The 13,921-nt window shown below is 41.8% G+C and overlaps 1 pseudogene; it reads right to left on the bottom strand.

Moving 5' to 3' along the window:
• Positions 1-529: 529 nt before the first annotated feature.
• LOC148032043 (uncharacterized) lies at positions 530-12,932 on the bottom strand (annotated as a pseudogene).
• Positions 12,933-13,921: the final 989 nt, after the last annotated feature.

A 13,921-nucleotide genomic window follows, 5' to 3' on the forward strand; every position in this document is an offset into this window, starting at 1 on the left:
AGTTTTCCCTAGCATTTGATCTTCCTCTCACAATGAGTGCTCTAGAGCTTTTTGAATTTGGATTGTTCTTCCTATTCACCTTCTCAGTGAGCAAAGTGCTCTCAACATTAGCACTTGTAAGACCACTTGTAGATGTGGAGTTATTAATGGCTATCCTATAGTGTCCTAAATCTCAAGCAAGGTGACTCATAACAAAATAGCCTTAACTGAATCATGAAAAATGATTTACAATATTGATTCAACAAAAATGGTATTAAAATCATTGATGGTTGGACATGGAAGTCCATTCCATGTGGAGATCAATGAGTTTCTTCAAGTAGTATACTTGTGAAGCATCACTTTTTTCCTCATACAAGTGACAAAAGCTTTTTTCATATGCTGTATGGACCACTTGCCATGGATTTTACATTAAAATACATGGATTTGAGAATATCAATATTTTTAAATATTAAATAGTGTATTTTTAGAAGTGGTTGAAGAATTATAATAGTTGCAATATGTCTTGCATACCAAAATCCCCAATATATGCTCAATCACAAGACAAAAGAGACCAACCTGATTGTAATTTGAGTGTCCTACGAAGCTAAAAAACACCCAAAGTATGATCAACCACAAGCTAAACAAGATCAACCAATTGTAATTCAAGTACCCTACAAAGTTGGACAATGGCTAAAGTAATATCATATCAACATAAAAGTAATGAAAAACTTATCTTTAGCACTTACAAAGGCCTTTGAACTTTTTGTAACTCTTCCAAAAATTTCAACCATTTTTTTAGCATCAAATAGCTGCCCAATACTAATTTCACATAAAATACCTTTGCATATTCAATAAGGCTAGTCTAGTCAAATTGTTGTACGATCATGATATGGAACATAAATATTCTCCAAAGTGATCTAATCACAATGTGGGTATGAACATAAAATGCTCGAGAACGAGTTTGGAGATCACCAATGTGAATGGGCCAAAGTATGTAAAACTTTAAACCTTAGACTCGAGAGATTAAGGCTTTTAAGCATCTATTTGACCAAAGAATAGTTAAAAACCTAGGGTGCAAAATTAGTTGATGATGACAAGATTACAACTTTTATTTGATCAAATTGATCTAGAATAGTCTTGGTAACCTTTAAAAAAGTGCTTTTGAAGGCTCTAAGCTTCAAGCCATCAAATAATCTTTCTCTTTTATTTTTCTAAAACAAAGATGTAAAACCCCTTGCTTAAGGGTCTTGCTTAAAAGGCATTGCTTGAGCCCCTTGCTTAAGTCCCTAACTTATGACAAGTAGACCCCTTACTTACAAAGGTCAAGTTGCCCCCTACTTAAGCAAGACTTCTGCTTGCACACACAAAAAAACCATGTTAACAAAACCTTTTTTTGACCATCCAAAGCCAATATATTTTTATCCACTAGTAGTTTCTCAAACAATGCCAAAATGGGCTATTACAGCCCCCACTTGAGACTTAATTTTAGTACATGTTTGCCTTAGATGTAGAGCTCAATACGATGAGAATAGTACATCTATCAATATGTAATAGCTAAGCACAAATTTCATAGAAGAAGGTCAAATCCTTGATCTTCACAATGATGAAGCAATACTCCTTGTGCTCCTCGCTCCAAGCATGAGCTCCCTCAAACATGTTTTGATACTAGTTGTTGAGAGAGAAGCAATAGTGGGATGCAAGGTGGGAGCTATGGAGTGTAAGACTATTGAGAAAGGAGCATTCAAGAGAGTTTAGTGGGTATAAAAAACAAATGGTACCCTTATTCTTTGTTATCTTCACTTATATATAGTTATATAATGTGCACTTATAGCAGGGGTGCCCACTTGACTCCTCCAATGACTTGGTTCATAGCATCAATTTGTGTTTCAATCTACTAGTCTAATTCCTTGCTTTGGATAAGACTTGTGTTATAGTCAATGGAGATGCTTGTGTTGTGGATGGTTTAAACCATAGTGCTTCATATCAAGAAACAAATTCAGACTTGAGGAATTTTAAAATTACTCGTTGAATTGTCACATAAGTGACCACATGTAATTTTCTTGATATCGAGGCTCGCATTAAATCAATTCAACCCAAGGACTCATTAGGCCCAGTAGTTCTCCTTTTGGTGCACCTGTCCTATTAGTTAAGAAGAAAAATAATACCTATAGGATGTGGATTGATTATCGTGCCCTAAACAAGATCACTGTCAAGAATAGATATCCGATCCCTAGGGTAGAGGACCTCATAGATAAACTACAAGGGGCCACAATATTTAGCAAGATAGATATCAAATCTGGATAACATCAAGTACGATTGGATACACCTAACATTTTCAAAACTACATCTAGAACTCAATTTGGTCATTATGAATTCCTTGTTATGCCTTTTGGTTTAACTAATGCACCAGCAACATTCAGTCATATGATGAATCACATATTTTTGAATCATCAACATTGTGTAATTATTTTGTTTGATGACATATTGGTTTTCAGTAAGAATGACAATGAGCATTATGAACATTTATCTTTGGTTTTCAAATTACTGAAAGAGAATCAATTATATGCTAATCCTGAAAAAAATGAAATTTTTCAAACACAAATTGAATGCTTCAGGCATATTGTTTCATTTGAAGGTATTAAAGTTGATCCTAAAAAGATAGAAGCAATTTTGAATTGGTTGATCCCTAAAAATGTGCATGAATTCTTTCTTAGGTCTTGCTAGCTTTTATAAAAAATTTATGAGAAATTTTTCATTTCTTGCATTACCTTTAACGAAATTATTAAAGAAAGGTATTGTATATCACTGGTCTGATAATCAACAAAAGTGTTTTGATTTACCGAAACATGCTTTAACACATGCACTTGTTTTGCAACTACTTGACTTTACTCGACCATTCTTCCTAGTAGTCATTGATGCTAGCGGATCAAGAATAGGAGCTGTCCTTATGCAAGATTCACATCCCATAGCCTATTCTAGCTGCAAACTTAAACCCTCTGAACTTAAGTATTCTACCTATGATAAGAAATTGTTAGCTATAATACAAGCTTTACGTCAATGGAAACACTATTTAATGGGATCTGAATTCATGATCAAAACTAACCAACAAAGTATCAAACATATCCTTAGTTAGCCATAAATCTCTGACCGTTATATTAAATGGGCTGCTTTCATTCAAAGTTTTCATCCACTTATCCAATATCAACTTGAAAAAGAAAATGTTGTTGCCGATGCCTTAAGTAGAAGACCAACTATCCATAATATCTCCGTTATATCTTTTGATTCCCTTATCCCTATGAAAGATACTTGGCCTATGACCAAGACCCCAGTTTTCAAGCTGATTGGACTAAAGTAGTTGCTAATAATTGGATTCCAATTGATTCATTGTCTTATTCTGATGGATTTCTGTTTTATGAGAAAAGGTAGTGTATAACTGTTCCATTTAGATCATTTGTGTAGCGGGAAATTCATTGTCCCCTATATCAAGGCCATAGAGGTATTATTTCTACTTTACGTACATTAGCCACAAATGGAATCTAATGTTTCTAACTTTGTTTCTGAATGTTTAATTTGTCAAAGAGTTAAGTGACACCATGGTAAGCAATATGGTTTGTTAATGCCTTTACCAATTTCTGAACGAGCATGGGAACATATTTCAATGGATTTTATAAGTGGTTTGCCTAACACCCAAGCTAATCATGATATGATTTGGACTATTGTAGATTGATTTAGCAAGCATACATATTTCATTTCATGCAGGAAAACATTAACTACATCTCAAACTGCACATTTATTTTTGAAGACAGTTTTCACTAACCATGGTTTGCTAAAAGTTATTATTTCTGATCGTGATTCTAGATTCTATCATAATTTTTGGACTAATTTGTTTGCTAATTTAGGTACAAAGATTGATTTTTCATATGCATTTCATCTTGAAACTAATGGGAAAACATAAGCTACTAACAGTACAATATTAGATCTTTTGCGTGCATACACAATTTCAAAACCACAAACATGGGATACACATTTGCATTTACTTCAATTTGCATACAATAATACACCACATACAGCTACATAGAAAGCATCTTTTGAAATCATTTATGGACATAGATTGCCTACACCTGTTACATCATTATCAAACAAAGTTAAAGCTATTGATGATATTGCCAATATGCATGCTACTATTTTTGCTGAAGTTAAAGATATGATTGTAAAAGCCTAGCAATCACACACTAAACAAGCTAATAAGAAAAGAAAAGCCATGAGTTTCAAAGTTGATGATCATGTTTGGTTACACATTGAAAAGAGAAGATTACAAAGTGTTGAGAGACATCGTGTTGTTAAGTTAGCACCTAGATTTTATGGACCTTTTAAGATCATTCACAAAATCAATGACAATGCATTCAAATTAGAACTACCCCCAAATTGGAAAATCCACAATACTTTTCATATCAGTTTACCGCGATCTTTTAGAGGCAAATTACCTATTCACTCTGTCTATGAAAACCCTCCTTTGTTAGAAGAAGAAACTAAAATCCTTGAACTTGAAATTGTTCTAGATATTGACTTTATGAGCACTAGAATTGGATGTAGATACTCTAGATATTTGGTCAAGTTTAAAAATCATCTTGTTGAAGAGGCCCAATGGATGCATGCATGCGACCTAAGAGCATTGGGAAGCACTAGGCAATAGCGTATATTTAGATTACCTAGACGAAATTATCATTTTTGATGGGCGCGTGCCTTATCATTAAAGGCGTAGCACTAATATTTATTTAGGTGTGTTTATTTATTGAAGCACTTGACAAACATTTATTATTTTGTATGTGCATAGGCACTCGGTTTAAATATTTCATTATTGGACATTGCATTTGGGAAAAGCTGACTTTTGGGGCGCCTAACCACTTTATTCTTTATTTGGACAAAAGCAAACACAAAAGCCAAAGCTTGCTAATTGTAAAATTGGGCTATTTTTGCCCTTTGAGATGAATAAATTTATAAATACATGCCTTGTGAAGCGCTCACACAAGGCATGGGGGGAGATTGTACCCAATTTTTCTCCATGTTGTACAAATCTATACTTTTGTTTTTTGAGCTTAAGTAGAGTTCTTTTGTTCTTGGGGACCTTCCGACGCTCGCTACCTATGCATCCAACATCCGATTTGCGCACCACTAATAAAGAGGTAGAGATGGAAGGCTCACTTGCAAAATGGAATGTAGTCACCATCATCAATATCTTCTCTGTAATATTCCCCCGTGCCTCCCCCCATGAGAACCCCCCCCTCATACACCACCCCTCCCCACTATAAAGGGGAGCCCTTCCCCCCCCCCCCCCCCCCCCCCCCCCCATCGTCTGCAGGCAGCGCCCTCCCCCCTGGTGGTCACATCAGCACGCACCAGCCCCTCTCCTCCCTTGTTGTGAATAGCGCCCTCCCCCCCATAATCAGAACCCCCCCCATCATCATCACACGAGAGAGAGAGAGAGAGAGAGAGAGAGAGAGAGAGAGAGAGAGAGAGAGAGAGAGAGAGAGAGAAGAAAGAAAGAAAGAAAGAAAGTTATATTAACGTCTTCTAAAGACCAAAACTGGCCTATGAGACAAACTGTGATACAATTGATGAGGTCTAGCTATCCAAAATAAAAGTGCTCAATGAAAAGCTAAAAACTGAAAACTGAAAATACGGTGCTGTGAGTGTGATAAGTGTCGTGTATGTGTATGTGCGTATGTAGCTCTGGTACTCCAGATAATGGCTACAAAAGGGGAACAAATGTTGGCTGTGATAGGGGAACAACTGTCGGCTGTGATAAAGTGGTGCGATGTGTATATGTAACAGATGCAGGGAGATATACTATCCTGGGATGTAGTAGTAGTCGTCGAAGTCGCTAATAGCAGGTGATCCCTCCTGGATGCAAGATGTGGTACATCGGCGGTGGAGAAAGAGCAAACTGGAGATCTAAGATCCAATGTGTCGAGTGTCGTCGGATCTCACTCTGCTGTCGATGTAGATCAAGAATCCTCTGGATCTCCTGTCAGTGTGGCTGTGGGGTCTGAAACCCACGGATCCTCCTGCGGCGTCGGGTACGCTGGTCCTCAGCCTGCTGTAGTGTGAGCCCGGAGGTCTGGCTGGAGGCTGGTACATTAGCTCTCACTCTGTCTGTCTGAAAGAACTGTGTAATAGTCTTGTGGGTGGGCCCCTCTTTGACTAGGACCCGTTGTGTGCTCTGCTCTCTGATGTGCCATGCCTCTCCCAAAAAATGGCCAAATGATCTTTGGTCCATATCAGTCATACATCCTTGAAGTGAGCTGCTCAATGTGTATCTAGATCTCAACTTTGAGTATGCCGGGCATCTGAGAACAAAACGCTCCTCACTCTCCACCTCTGATCTGCAAAGGGGGCATATCCTCTCCTCCCATGGGATGCCACTGGCTCTGCCACTCTCAATCATAAGCTGATGTGATGATACCCTAAGCTGTCCAATAAGAACTCTCAATCGATGTGGCATATAGATTTGCATATATCTCGGAATCTCTATGAATCCCTGCTCTGATATGCTCAAGAACTGTGTATAATAATGTGCCATCTTCGATGGCAATGGTGGCTGTCCAGGGCTGACCCATGTCCTCTGTATATAAATATGCCATATCTCCTGTCTGATGACTCTGTTCCTCTCAGAGAGAGAGAGGGTGTAAGTGGGATCCTGAGTATCATATAGAAGAGGTGGGAGCCTATCAATGTCCAGCCCATGTCTGTCAAACCAAGCTCTAGTCTGTGCATACCATGATGTGGTATCCCCCACTCGAGCCATCTCCTGAGATGCCATATATGCTCTGTATGCAATGCGATCTCTGTCCATATCCTGAAATTTGTGTAGGAAGCAGGTTGTCTGAAATAATGCCTCGATTAGCATGGGCGGTGTGGCAAGCTCTGCTCGCACAATGTCATGTGGGACTGAGGCCTTGCTGCGAATCAATCTAGATATCATGATCACCTGAGGTCTCTCCATCAATGTCCATACATAATCGGCAAGGCCTGGCCCCCATATAGCTGCTCCATACATCAGTGCTGGAGTGGCTAGAGTATCAAAGAGCCACCCCTTGGTGCGGGGCTCCTGGAAATGTGCCTGATGACACTATCGCTCCATAAGAGCCAATGCTGAGTATCCTCTAGTGAGGTGGTCACGAGCTGCCTGTGTCATCGAGAAAATCCCTGAAGCTGCTGCAAAGGTGACTCCCAAATATACATATGATCCAGTGACCTCAATACTCCCTCCTGCTGCCATGAAAATATTATGTCTGCGTATTTGAGCTGATGTATGGAATATAAGAACCTTGGTTTTACCGAGGTTCACTGTCATGCCTCTTTGTATGCAAAAATCATCCAATGCTAATAAATGCTGCTGTAATCCTTGAGCTAAATTTGAGACCAACACAATGTCATCTGCATATAGTAAGATATGAACTGTGGCTCCACTGAGATCTATACCTCCACTGGCTCGCTGTTGAATAAACTCTACTATCTCATCAATGTATAGCCCAAATAGAGTCGGTGAGAGTAGGCATCCTTGTTTCACACCAATGGTGCTCACAAGCGGATCTGATATACCTCCCGGACATCTGACTCTACCAGTAACCCGCTCATATAGTGCATAAATACCCCACATCATGTCATCATCCACCCCCAGATCAAGTAGGCGTCTGAAAAGCCTCTCTCTCGGAACCATGTCAAAGGCTTTGTGGAAATCCACAAAGCAACAATACAATCTCTGTTTCTTCACTCGTGTCTGGTCGATCAGACAACGGAGAGTGAAGATGTGGTCTATGGTAGAAAATGCCTGTCTGAACCCTGCCTGTCCGGGTGTGCGCATGCACTCTCTCTCTGCCAGCGTGCTGAGCTCCTCCTCCATCACCGTGCCATAAAGTTTGGCCAAAACTGGCCCAATCATGATGGTCCTATATGTGTTAGGATCCATGGGATCCCCTGACTTGTGGATAGGTACAATGGTGTGCTCTGTCCACGAGTCAGGGAACCCCTCAGACAATGCACGGTTGAAGAGGTGAGCAATGAGTGGAGCCAATGTGTCTCTGCCATATATAATATGCTCTGCCTGAAGATCAAATTGGTCTCGAGCGCGGCCATGCTGTAACCGTGAGATAGCATGTTTCACCATAGTAGTGGTGAAAAAGGATGAAATACCCGGTCTCGGTGTACATGGTGTGGGTATCAGCGGCTGTGCGGGTACATGATATAAACTCTGTGCGTATCCATGCCATACTGCAGGGTCATGTATCTGTGTGGGTAAGCGTGGTTCTCTGATCTGCCTCCATGCCTCTGCACAATCTCTGCTCATAAGAAGGTGGTATATATCCCAATATCTCTCCTCCTCCCATTCCGCTTTTTACGGCGGGTCAAGCGGTGCATGCGTCTCTACGCCTGTCTGTGTGTGGTCTCTCCTCTGGCCTCCAAATCGCATAGTTGTCAACATAGATCTCTGCACTCATCATCATACCACCTGTTCTGTGGCATGATACCGGTCCGAGGGGGTGCGTATATGTGTGATGTGGAAAACTGAGTGTAGCAGAATCATGCAGGATGCGTGTGATATCAGTGGTCAGTGTATAAAGGGGTGCGTATGGATCAAGTGACATGATGTGCTCCTCCAGATGCTGTGAGTAAACATGTGAGAGCTCATGAGTGAAGTGTATGGCAGTATACATGTGAGGTATGATATCTGCATGTGGTGATGGTAGTGAGGTGAGGAGTGAGAAACTGAGAAAGGTGTGATCGACACCGAGTGGAAGTCTCCCAAGGCCGAAGGACTCGATAGTATGCATCCCATCTATCGGTCCGAGCAGATAATCTACAGTACTCTCGCCCCCCCCATGTGGGAAGCATGTAAGACCTCCTGAATATGGCCATCGTGCCATCCCGTTATAAATAACGAGATGATGTCTACTACCAAGCTCAAGTAAATGCCATCCATACCCTGTGGCGTTTGGCCCAGTATCTGCTGACTCCCGATTGATCCCCAACTCCTCAGGGTCTAATGCTCTCATGATCTCTGGCTGCTCGATATCAAAACTCTCACACTGTCGGCTTTGTGTGCGCCCGTTGAAGTCCCCCATAAGGAAGACCTCACCCAAACTAGAATACAGAATAATGTCCTCTAAGAACTGTGAATAAGGGGAGGGGGAATCTCTGGCCTGAATATCACCTTGCGTAGTAGGATGTCTGGACCCTCGTGGTGAAAAGTAGCATACTGCCATATAGATCCATCTCTCATCTGATATCTACACTCTGATCCATATGTAACTGGCCTCCTCATCTCGTCTCACTAACTGGATATGTCTCTGTATCCCCTGATGGAATAGAACTTCCACCCCTCCCGAGCCCCTAGATGTACTCTACCTAGTAGTAGCCCGGTATGCAGATACCCACTCAAATCCTGTAATGCGTGGAAGCCCTCTCTCTGGGTTCTCATGTGTCTCTGTGAGGCATATAACATCATGGTCGGGTAAAATCTCCTCAAGTTTGTCCGGTTGTGACCATAGGGAGCCGTTCCAGTTCCAAACTGCCACACGTATCAGGGTCTCCTGTACAGTCCTCTGCCCCGTCTCATAGGCCACGCCCCCCTATTTGGTGGGGCATCCATATATAAAATCCCGGCCATCTCGATAGAAGGCCTTACGGCCTTCTCTATGTGCTTGGAGTATCTGTGGCATGCATGCTCGTCTGTGTGCAATCTGCATCTGAGTCAGGTCCTCATCCATGAAGATGGGAGCCCCAGTCATCCCTCGGAGCGAAATCCGCTTCCGAAAGAAAGCGGCTCTGTCCTCCGGTGTGCTCATATGTAATATCAGAGCTCTGACCCTGGTAGTATCTCGTTCTACACGCCATGCCTGAGAGAGAGAGAGAAGCTTTTGGAAGCTTCTTCTCCCCCCTCTTAAAGGGAGAACCCACATCCTTATATTTATTGTGGAAATAGACTCCCCTTCAATCTCTTTCTCCACTCAAGGAAAGGCGGTGAGAATTTGGCATAGGAGAGTGCGAGAACTCTACCACTCGTACACATGTCTTCGAGTATGGCCCCGAAGAGTAGTTCCACAAGGATAGCCTGAAACCCTGCAAGTGTGAATGGTGGCTCGACTCAAGATGGCACCGCAACCGCGAAGGGTTCATCAAGCATCAATACCACTTGAATCAAGACATCACTCCAAACCAATGTTGTTCTATTATTAAAACATAGGTTATAATTATCATGGTGAAAATCATATTCACATGCATCATATTAATTATGTGTTTGATAATTTCATAGGTATGAACTTAATTGTGATGTATGTAAAAACCAAGATAATTTCCATTGTAAGATGACATCATAATAGATAAAGTTGATTAGATAATTGCATCGTAAATTACCAAAAATGTCTTGCATGAATTCGTGCCTAAAGTGCATTGCTCCTTGCACAAGTTCTTGCTTAAAACACATTTCAGAGGACATTGAAAGAAAAAAAGTGCATGTCCATATCGCAAGATGGATTCTAAGGTACAAGTAATAATCTGCAGAAAAGATTAAAGTGCAGCTAGACTCATACAATGATCACATAAAGTTAGATAATTCAAGAAGGTTATAGATCGTGTAAATAATTATATAAAGGATAATGTTAAGATTGCATGCATAGAAAGTACCTTCGCATGTGTGGCATAAAATATCGTATGGATTATATCAAAATTGTAAGTATTGAAATGAAGGCATGGCATTACGTTGCGTGCACTAAAGTTGTTGGGAAAATTCAAAGTTGTTTGTAATCTACCAAACGGGACTGAGATCCATGAGTCCCATGTCAAAGTCCTCGGTGACTTCAAGAGGGATAGGTAAAAGCTTAAACGCCTGTGAGTATTATTAAGAGGGCTTAAGAAGATTATACTTAAGATGGAGTAGGACTGTCCTAAACAGAACCATCTTGACCAACCATGGTCAAGGGGATAGACAATCTTGATCAATTAAGATCAAAGATAAAGGTACATAGGTACTACAAGGGATCTAGGAGACAACCAGCAAGTTGACCAATCGAGGATGATGGGGTTGTCCATGATCTAACTTACAAGGAGACCTAAGGTAAGGATAATTAGGGTCGATAGGGTACAAACCCTAACCCAAAGAAAAAGGGGAAACAAGCAACCTAGCTTTCCAAGCCCTTGGAATCTCGCCAAGTCGCGAATGATCCATGATCGAATGCTGGGAGCATTGGGGAAGAAGGAGTCCTACCTTATCAGTTGGTCATACAAACGACCTCCAAAATGATCATGATTGTACACTTAGGTACATTGTTTGAACTTCTTTACTCAAGGAACTAAGTCAAGGAAAAACACTTAATGCTTTAGGTTAAAAGCTTGGAGGGAGTGGTAGGTTCAGCTACCTTCGACTGCCTGCCTGGCCCTATCCAAGGGGGTTGTTATCCGTGTTGGGTATAGGACCGAACCCGCCACGAGAGGTCTCACCGTGGGTGCTGCTTGGAGCGGGAGGATGCTTGGGTGCCAAGGTTGGCTCTAGCTATAAATTCCTTGCCTCTAGATCCCCCATAAGAGACCGACGTGACTCAAGATGGGATCTCGAGGCCCGTGTACTAGTCTACGGGCGGAAACTTGGAGCAGCAATCCTATTGATTGCTGGGATAGCCTTCGGGCATGATACTTGATGTATTCTGGGACTATGATAAATAAAGATCAGATATTTGAAAAAGAAACTTCCTTGACATTGTTTTTGTGTCAGTGCCTAAGTTACGTGAAGGAACTTGTGTTTAAATTGATTAATTAAGGAAGTTGCTTTTGCATGTCAGACATAATGTGGTAGGTAATTAGATAACTAAGTAAACTGAGGAAAGTGCGATGGTCATGACTTGGGTCCGCGACTTGGATCCGGTCCTATGGAAGGCTGGTCCCGGTTCGCTAGGAACTTTTGTCAAAAGACATGAAAGCCATACTATGAAGACCCTAGAGTTAGTAGAGTTAGAACCTCGATTTATGTTGTTTTAGGGGAGTGGAATGGGACTATGCCTTATGGGTAGAGACTTTGAGCTTCGCATCCCTCTCGTTTCCCATTCTCCATTAACCAAGTGCAGCATAAATCTGCTTCGACTCTGTTGTTCCTACTCAAAGTGGGTCATATGGAGCTTGATGCTAGCTACTTCCTAGAGATTTGCTGATAGGAAAGAAACCATGACTTCAGGTTGATCCTAAGTGGGAACGGTTGGATACTTCCACTCGGGGTAGACTCGGGAAGACCTAGATCATAAAGCCTGTGACATTCCTTGCGAGTGCCAGGTGGCACTTTCTAGACTCTCTTCCTAATTGGTTGCTAAGACATGTCCCACAGTGGACTGTAATATTTCCTCTTGAAATATTAAAGAACCTTGATCACCCACGCCCACGCAAAAGCCATGCAAAGTCATCTCCCACAACGGAATAATGATAGTGACAAAGTCCTCACCCCACACACGCAATAATAAGCCCATCCGCATTGTGCAAATGAGGCCAGGGCTTAAAACCGCAAGCCGCACAAGAAACACCCCTTACATAAAGGCAAAAGGATAAATGATTAAAGTAGTGCAAATTTTTTATTAATTACCCCTCCCCTCAGGCGATGCATGGCAGGGGGAGAGGGAGTGTGTGGAGGAGTGAGTTAAGGAGGAGTGTGGTGTGGATGCATGAGGGAGGGGAGGCACGAATGCCTCCACGTGGTGGATCCTCCCCCCTCCCTTACACTATTCAACCTCCCCCTTAGCCTTGGGGGGAGACACGATTAGAGGGAGAAGACAGGAGGCTGTTGTATTGTCTGAGGAAGGACTGTCGCCTGCCGTGAAGAGTGCCGCCACCACACATCGTTGCTGCCGCCCGTTGCAGCCACGCTGCTGCCGCCTAATCTTCCTCACCATCACCACCATCGAATTCGTCGCCATTGTCGTCTTCTTCACTCTCTCCATCATCACGACTCCCTCTTCCCATGTAATCTATTGAAGTAGAAACTTCTTAGAAGCTTCTTGAGAAGCTTCTGAGGTTGGGCTCCCATAAGCCCTGTTTCCACGAGCTTTCCCGGGGTCTTAAAACCCACACCCTGTAAAGTCGTATTCCTGCGTAAGGGAGAGGTAAACAGATTTCGAGGTTGTTTGCCAAAGCTTGGAGGGAAGCTAGAGATCGCGAAAGGGCAAGGACAAACCCTGGAGTCCAAATCCTCTATGTCTACGATGGCTCCAAAGCCGAAGTCGCAAGGCACACGCGCGAAGGTCTCTTCCCCGAGCATACGCGTGGACATTCCCACGAGCCCTCAAGACCAGGTTCCACAAGTTTAATTCCACATAAAGAAATGCTTTAAGCACACTTAAATCCATAGGAAGAATGCATTTACGCTTGTTGTTAATTCATGTAGTAAAGATAAAAGTACATTTGAGAAATTATCTCCTTGAACGATGGACAAGGGGTGGTGCATGTCATGCAATTGGGTTGTTTGTATTTCCAAAGTCATGAAAGTAAATTACTTATCCGTCTTACGAGCATAGTTGCATGTTGCTTTTTTTGTGCATTTCTAAAATGACAAGCCTAAACACATATTGCTTAGGTTTAAATGGATGAAAAATCTGTTTAAGTTCACCTTTGTCTCCCTTGCTAGAAGAACAAGCGTTTATTGCATTTAGGCAATAACTTCCTTGTTGTGATTCGCATGAGAAAGTTGTTAACGTCCGTTAGATGTTGTCCGAAGGACTGCATAACATAAGAATGAAACCATAGACTTGCACGTTGCATGCGAAGATGCTTGTAGAATGGATTAAAGGTTGCATGTCACATATTCATGATGCATGAACTTCATTTAACGAAGTTGTATCTAGAAAAGGTTGAATGTTACATATTCGTCATGCATAAACTCCGTTCATCGAAGTTGCATCTAGGAAAG

The sequence above is a fragment of the Lygodium microphyllum genome, chromosome 8 (assembly GCF_053477565.2).
Source record: "Lygodium microphyllum isolate KBCC chromosome 8, Lygodium_microphyllum_v1.1.10, whole genome shotgun sequence".
NCBI classification, from domain to species: Eukaryota; Viridiplantae; Streptophyta; class Polypodiopsida; order Schizaeales; family Lygodiaceae; genus Lygodium; species Lygodium microphyllum.